This window comes from Ictidomys tridecemlineatus, chromosome X (genome assembly GCF_052094955.1).
Source record: "Ictidomys tridecemlineatus isolate mIctTri1 chromosome X, mIctTri1.hap1, whole genome shotgun sequence".
NCBI lineage: Eukaryota > Metazoa > Chordata > Mammalia > Rodentia > Sciuridae > Ictidomys > Ictidomys tridecemlineatus.
In genome coordinates, this window is record NC_135493.1 from 43,727,039 (window position 1) to 43,735,163 (window position 8,125).

The 8,125-nt window shown below is 43.0% G+C and overlaps 2 pseudogenes; one reads left to right on the forward strand and one right to left on the reverse strand.

The window, feature by feature from the left end:
• Window positions 1–2,227: 2,227 nt before the first annotated feature.
• LOC144371575 (histone H2B pseudogene) lies at window positions 2,228–2,722 on the forward strand (annotated as a pseudogene).
• A 2,504-nt stretch (window positions 2,723–5,226) lies between these two features.
• On the reverse strand, window positions 5,227–5,721 carry LOC144371576 (histone H2B pseudogene; annotated as a pseudogene).
• Between the last annotated feature and the right edge of the window lie 2,404 nt (window positions 5,722–8,125).

The window sequence follows — 8,125 nt, forward strand, 5'->3', positions numbered from 1 at the left end:
GGAGATGTAAAATGATCACAGGAAGATGATTTTAGATGCAACAGGAATGCTTACACTAAATCAACAAATAGGGGTTCATGAAAAACCTCAACTGTATAAAATGCTTCCAGAAAGATGATGGCTACTCATAGGGTTAAAATAAACATGGTAGGACTCAATATTATAAATATGCATCAAACAGAGGATGGGAGCATCCAGTGTGTGCAGCTCATGCCCCAAAGCTATGGCATAAAGTGTGAGAAGATGACCCTGCATGAACAAAAAAGAGCCTTCCTGGGATATTCACCCCCAGGATTGTGGAAGAAATGAGTGTGGCTCTTTTCATGTTCTTATTTGTTTGTTTGTTTTTAGTTATGGTGAATTGACTATGTAAATGTGGACATTGTAGTCGATGTGTCTCCTGTGTCCTGCATCAGTTTAATAGAAGTATTTGATAGCTAACAATACAACTACATATTTTGCGTTCTCATTTGTTAATGGGATCATAAAAAAATAAGATAACCATGTTTTTTTCCTACTGGTTTTGTCACCATAAGATATTATGTAAATACAAAAATGAGCATTTTGCACCTTCTTAATATAGAACCATTTTATTACTAGTAGAAATAACTTCTCCATAAATGTGTAGCAGTAAACACTCTTGGGAAGCCTGACCATTTGAGATAGTGATGATGTGGAAGTTGATTGGTGACTTCTATTATTTCAAATTTCCTCTTTAAAAAACATTTATATTTTATTTGTTCTTTTTAGATATACATAGCAGTATAATAATTTTGGCATATAATACATATATGGAGTAAAATTACTATAATTAGGATGCTATTCTTGTGGTTGTACATGATGTGGGGTTTCACTGGTCATGTATTTAAATAGAAGGCTAAGAAAGTTATGGCCAATTAATTCTACTGTCTTTCTTATTCTCTTCCATGCTCCCTTCCCTTCCATTTCTATTCTTAATTCTTTACTGGTTCAATTTGGTAGTCAATATTTTACTTAAACAAGCTTAAAATAATAAAAAACAAAAGACACATTAGGATATTGGGGCTTTTCACTTTCATACATATAATACTTCCCACAAAGAATAGAGATGGCTATTTGGATTGAAAAACATAAACCTTTGAAATAAACATGTTCTTAAAATTAAAAAAAAAAGAATGTTGCTGTTTGAATTATCATAGTTTTTAAGGTGCTCATGTTTTAAAACTTTACGATATTTCATGTCCCTTGCCTAGCTTTCTCTCCCTCTGGTGGTTTACTACAGAATTAGTGTCATATTTAATTTCAGTCAGGACCCCTTATGTTTATTCATTAATGCTGCTATACTGAGTGGATTATTTGGATTGAGTATTGTTTTTTGGTGGGAGGGACACCGAGGATTGAACTCCAGGGCACTTGACCACTGAGCCACATTCCCAACCCTATCTTGTGTTTTATTTAGAGACAGGGTCTCACTGAGTTGCTTAGCACCTCACTTTTGCTGAGGCTGGCTTTGAACTCATATACTCCTGCCTCAGCCTCCCAAGCAGCTGGGATTACAGGCGTCAGCCACCACGCCCGGCTAGGATTGAGTATTGTTAAGAATACAATTTGGTACTGTCATGTGTAACTAATTAAAACAATTTTTTAAAAAAAGAATACAATTTGGACGTGGAAAATGCTGAAGGAACCTGTACATGTGTAACAAATAGCCTTCTTCTCTTCGTGTTCACCGTTTGGAAACTGGGGTTTTGTCATTTCTCCTTTTCCCAGTTCACTGAGGGTTTGATGGGAACGAGAGGCATGAGAGGGACAGTCAGGCCCCTTGGCTTCCAGGAACACTCAGCTGGCCCGGTCAGGGAACTGCTGCTCAAGCCAGAGTGGCTCCTCTCAGGACAAAGATATTTTCTGCTGTGACAAAGCAATAGCCCAGACGTACCCTATGGGCACATCTCTGAGACTAGGGATATTGGCGATAGACTCTCTCATTTCTTCGGTAACCGTCTTTTCAAAATGCTCAAGAGATGTGGTGGATATGGCCCGATGGCCTTTTGCCCCCTGTGTCACCTTCCTAATGCTCTGGTAGAGGTAACAGCAAGGTTCTAGAATGTCAGACATCCTCTGTGATTGGCCAAGCAGGAGGACCATTGCATCACACTGTGCATCCACTCTCATTGGAGGGGAGGTTGACAAGGAACAGGACCGTCCAATCACGTTGTGCTATGTGGGTTAACGCGGGAAGGGCCATCCAATGAGAGGCCAAGCTGCGCATGGCGTGACACAATACCTTCTATATAAGGGGCTGCCAGCCCTCCGCAACTGGCATTCTCTCCCAGTCTGCGAAGGTGCCAGGGCACTGACTGAACCAGCTTGCAACACATCTTCTGAGATGCCCTTCAAACCTCCAAAGCCTGAGAAGGCGGGACGGACGGAGAAGAAGCCAAGGCGCCCCAGACACTCTGGGTGTGGCGATGGTTTCGTCACCTATTTCCCCAGGGTGCTGAAGCACATCCATTCGGGCCTCATCCTCTCCCGGTCGACCGTGAGCGTCCTGGACTCCTTCGTCAAGGACATGTTCGAGCGCATCGCCAGCGAGGCCGGCCATCTGGCCCGCCAGAACCATCGCTCCACCATCACCTCCAGAGACATCCAGACAGCCGTGCGCCTCCTGCTGCCCGGGGAGATTGGCAAGCACGCCGTGTACGAGGCCACCAGGGCCCTCAGCCGCTCACATCCCCGCCAGTGAGCCGACTCTGGGCGCCCTCAGCAGCCAACCCCAAAGGCTCTTTTCAGAGCCACCAAGGGACTGAAAGACTGCTGCACAGCCCGGGTCTGGGGGTGGGCGAGGGGATACCACGCTCTTTCTTAAAAGCATTCATATATATATATATATATATATATATATATATATATATATATATATACCTTTATTTTGTTTACTTATATGTGGTGCTGAGATCGAACTCAGGGCCTCACAGGTGGGAAGCAAGCGCTCTACCGCTGAGCCCCAGCCCCAGTCCTAAAGCATTCTTTAATAAACATTGCCTGGACTGGGGCTGGGGCTCAGTGGTAGAGCGCTTGTCTCCCACGTGTGAGGCCCTGGGTTCGATCCTCAGCACCACATAAAAATAGAATAAATGTATCGTATCCGTCCACAGCCATATATAATGAACTCAACGAGTATTTCTGTCACTTATACGCCTAGATCAGTATCATTGTAAGGATCAGTCAGGTCATAATGTCTCAGAGGCTACAATTACATTTGCTGGGACAACAATGAGCTTTTTCGGTTGCAGTGACCTGCAATTTACACAGACTCCACCCGCCAGCAGAAGCAGAGAATCCAGCTTCATCTTAAACTTCAATTTCATCAGGATGTCTGGTCTCAATTTTAGATAAAAGATATAGGATAGAATAAGAATATCTCTTGGGGCTTGAGAATTGGTGGAAGAGTGCTTTATTTTTAATATCTTTATGATTTCATCTTTGTACTTTTGGTAGCCTTTGTTTTCTGGGGAGAAATGACTGCATTAATATGGAAAAGAGACAACATGGTGATAGTGTATGCTTTGTTTCTATGACTGATGTGAGCTAGTAGGAATAGAGTCTACAGCAAAGACAACTGGGGGCATGGATAAGCTGGGGCTTCAAACCCCAGTTATGTTTCTTCCTAGCTATACTGCTTTGGAAAGGGTTTTGATCACTCTAAGCCTCAGTGTCCTCCTCTGCTGAACGGAGTCCCAAGAGGTTGTGAGGATTCAGTGGGACAATACAAGTAGAGTGTAGGGTGCATATTCAATGAGCAATGAATATTGTCTATGCTGATTCCTGGTCCAGATATTAGTGTCTTAGACAATTACAGGGGTTGGGGTGAGATTCAGTGGTGGACAGCTGAGTGGATGCACTCTCCTGGCTGCCTGGTCACCACCTGTTTGCTTAGGGATGACAATGAGATAAGGGAGGATGATTTTTCCCTCCTGAACCTCACATTAGGTTACTGGAGTTGCAGAGATAAGGCCACTGTGATTAGTGATGGGCAGTTGCTAGGGAGCAATTGGAAAGTGCCTAATAAGCCTCAATGGCTTTTGGCAATGCTGACTGAGGGCAAAAATGTAGAAGAAAGGATTTGAAAAATTTTCACCACAAAGAATAGAGTAGATAAATATATTTAATCTGATTTATGTTATACCCCATTTACATGTACACCTTTTATGTATTTTTATAGAAATTAAGTCACCAAGTGAAATGAAATTCTTGTTTTGTGCTAGATGTGTACAACAATTTTGAGGAACACTTTATGAGTGATTTGCTTTCTGTTGATTTTGTGGTAGTTTTGATTGGTCTCCTTATATAGCAAGCACTTTTTCTCAAATATTTTCATAAGACATTTTTAATATTTCAGAATAACAGCAATTAATAATTCTGATAAGGGAGTTTATTTGTTCTACAACCTATTGATCTCAAGGGGAGTCGCTGGGGGTGAAATTCCTGTTGTCCCACCTGTAATACTCCCATTTTCCAATGAATTCATATGTTCTGCACACTGTCAAGCCCCAAGAGATATTCTTATTCTATCCTATATCTTTTATCTAAAATTGAGACCAGACATCCTGATGAAATTGAAGTTTAAGATGAAGCTGGATTCTCTGCTTCTGCTGGCGGGTGGAGTCTGTGTAAATTGCAGGTCACTGCAACCGAAAAAGCTCATTGTTGTCCCAGCAAATGTAATTGTAGCCTCTGAGACATTATGACCTGACTGATCCTTACAATGATACTGATCTAGGCGTATAAGTGACAGAAATACTCGTTGAGTTCATTATATATGGCTGTGGACGGATACGATACATTTATTCTATTTTTATGTGGTGCTGAGGATCGAACCCAGGGCCTCACACGTGGGAGACAAGCGCTCTACCACTGAGCCCCAGCCCCAGTCCAGGCAATGTTTATTAAAGAATGCTTTAGGACTGGGGCTGGGGCTCAGCGGTAGAGCGCTTGCTTCCCACCTGTGAGGCCCTGAGTTCGATCTCAGCACCACATATAAGTAAACAAAATAAAGGTATATATATATATATATATATATATATATATATATATATATATATATATATATATATATGAATGCTTTTAAGAAAGAGCGTGGTATCCCCTCGCCCACCCCCAGACCCGGGCTGTGCAGCAGTCTTTCAGTCCCTTGGTGGCTCTGAAAAGAGCCTTTGGGGTTGGCTGCTGAGGGCGCCCAGAGTCGGCTCACTGGCGGGGATGTGAGCGGCTGAGGGCCCTGGTGGCCTCGTACACGGCGTGCTTGCCAATCTCCCCGGGCAGCAGGAGGCGCACGGCTGTCTGGATGTCTCTGGAGGTGATGGTGGAGCGATGGTTCTGGCGGGCCAGATGGCCGGCCTCGCTGGCGATGCGCTCGAACATGTCCTTGACGAAGGAGTCCAGGACGCTCACGGTCGACCGGGAGAGGATGAGGCCCGAATGGATGTGCTTCAGCACCCTGGGGAAATAGGTGACGAAACCATCGCCACACCCAGAGTGTCTGGGGCGCCTTGGCTTCTTCTCCGTCCGTCCCGCCTTCTCAGGCTTTGGAGGTTTGAAGGGCATCTCAGAAGATGTGTTGCAAGCTGGTTCAGTCAGTGCCCTGGCACCTTCGCAGACTGGGAGAGAATGCCAGTTGCGGAGGGCTGGCAGCCCCTTATATAGAAGGTATTGTGTCACGCCATGCGCAGCTTGGCCTCTCATTGGATGGCCCTTCCCGCGTTAACCCACATAGCACAACGTGATTGGACGGTCCTGTTCCTTGTCAACCTCCCCTCCAATGAGAGTGGATGCACAGTGTGATGCAATGGTCCTCCTGCTTGGCCAATCACAGAGGATGTCTGACATTCTAGAACCTTGCTGTTACCTCTACCAGAGCATTAGGAAGGTGACACAGGGGGCAAAAGGCCATCGGGCCATATCCACCACATCTCTTGAGCATTTTGAAAAGACGGTTACCGAAGAAATGAGAGAGTCTATCGCCAATATCCCTAGTCTCAGAGATGTGCCCATAGGGTACGTCTGGGCTATTGCTTTGTCACAGCAGAAAATATCTTTGTCCTGAGAGGAGCCACTCTGGCTTGAGCAGCAGTTCCCTGACCGGGCCAGCTGAGTGTTCCTGGAAGCCAAGGGGCCTGACTGTCCCTCTCATGCCTCTCGTTCCCATCAAACCCTCAGTGAACTGGGAAAAGGAGAAATGACAAAACCCCAGTTTCCAAACGGTGAACACGAAGAGAAGAAGGCTATTTGTTACACATGTACAGGTTCCTTCAGCATTTTCCACGTCCAAATTGTATTCTTTTTTTAAAAAATTGTTTTAATTAGTTACACATGACAGTACCAAATTGTATTCTTAACAATACTCAATCCTAGCCGGGCGTGGTGGCTGACGCCTGTAATCCCAGCTGCTTGGGAGGCTGAGGCAGGAGTATATGAGTTCAAAGCCAGCCTCAGCAAAAGTGAGGTGCTAAGCAACTCAGTGAGACCCTGTCTCTAAATAAAACACAAGATAGGGTTGGGAATGTGGCTCAGTGGTCAAGTGCCCTGGAGTTCAATCCTCGGTGTCCCTCCCACCAAAAAACAATACTCAATCCAAATAATCCACTCAGTATAGCAGCATTAATGAATAAACATAAGGGGTCCTGACTGAAATTAAATATGACACTAATTCTGTAGTAAACCACCAGAGGGAGAGAAAGCTAGGCAAGGGACATGAAATATCGTAAAGTTTTAAAACATGAGCACCTTAAAAACTATGATAATTCAAACAGCAACATTCTTTTTTTTTTAATTTTAAGAACATGTTTATTTCAAAGGTTTATGTTTTTCAATCCAAATAGCCATCTCTATTCTTTGTGGGAAGTATTATATGTACAAGTTCTTTCAGCACTTGTAAAGTCCAAATTTTATTCTTAACAATACTTATTTTAAAAACCCTCCATTTAGCAACATTGTTTAATAAACAAAATGGGTCATAACTGAAATTACACAAAACACTAATTCTGCAATAAACTACCAGAGAGAAAGCCCAGTCTCAGTAACTCGAGTCTATTATTCGCAAATACAGTTTTGCTGTTGATTTCTTCCAGTGCTTAAGCACATCCACATGGGCCTCACTATTGCCTAGACAACTGTGAGTGTCATGGATTTATTCTGGCCCCTTGGCCCACAAGAACAACCACTTAAACATCACTTCCAGAGAAATTCTGATAGTAGTGAAGCTCCTCCTGCCTGAGGAGATCAGTGACCATGTTATGACCAAGAACACCAGAGCCGTCATCAGGTTGTGATCCAGTTTACCTGTCACCAGTAAGCTGGCTCTGGATGCCAGGAATATATCCCAAAGGCTCTTTTCAAGGCCAAACTCGGCTAAAAGTTCTGTAGTGCTGCAAACAATGGACTGCTCCAGTCTGGAGGCAGGGGCATCAGCCTGACTCATAAAGAATTCTTTACTAAACATTGCACTTCCAATACATTTGTTATTCCATTTACTCCATGGTAAATAATGGATTATTCATTTGATAATTCTGTTTAATGGATTTTTTATATGGTAATATTTTCACCCTTTTTAAGAGTCAGTCAGGTCATAGTTACTTTTGTAATGATGTCATTTACCTTTTTCTCTCAGTCTCTGTACATGTCCAGTGTCTTTACCCAGTGGTTCTTTTTGTATTATGTGGACAAAGATGAAATATAAAAGCAGATATGAGAATCATGTATACTCAAATCAAACTTTTTCAACACATTCCTTATTTATAATTTGTTTAAAACTTAATGGAGACACAAATAAAACAGAAATAATTAAGCCACATTTTCAGGAAATAATTCATATATCAAGCTTACTAAAGTCTGAAGTTATTCTATTTCTTTCATCTGCATCTTTTTCTTGCCCTTTCAAGCCTATAATATGCAATTTTTAAACCAAAGATATTCAGGCTGTGCAATTATGCAAAGATGATGGTTTCTTCCATTCAGAACAGCTAAAGTCTCAGACTCAACCAATCAGAAACCTTCAGCCTCTGAGTCAGAGCCATTGGCCCACAATGTGGGCAGATTGCTGGGCTAAAGCAAGAAGAGCCTCTGGTGAAATTCACCCTGGAGTTTGATG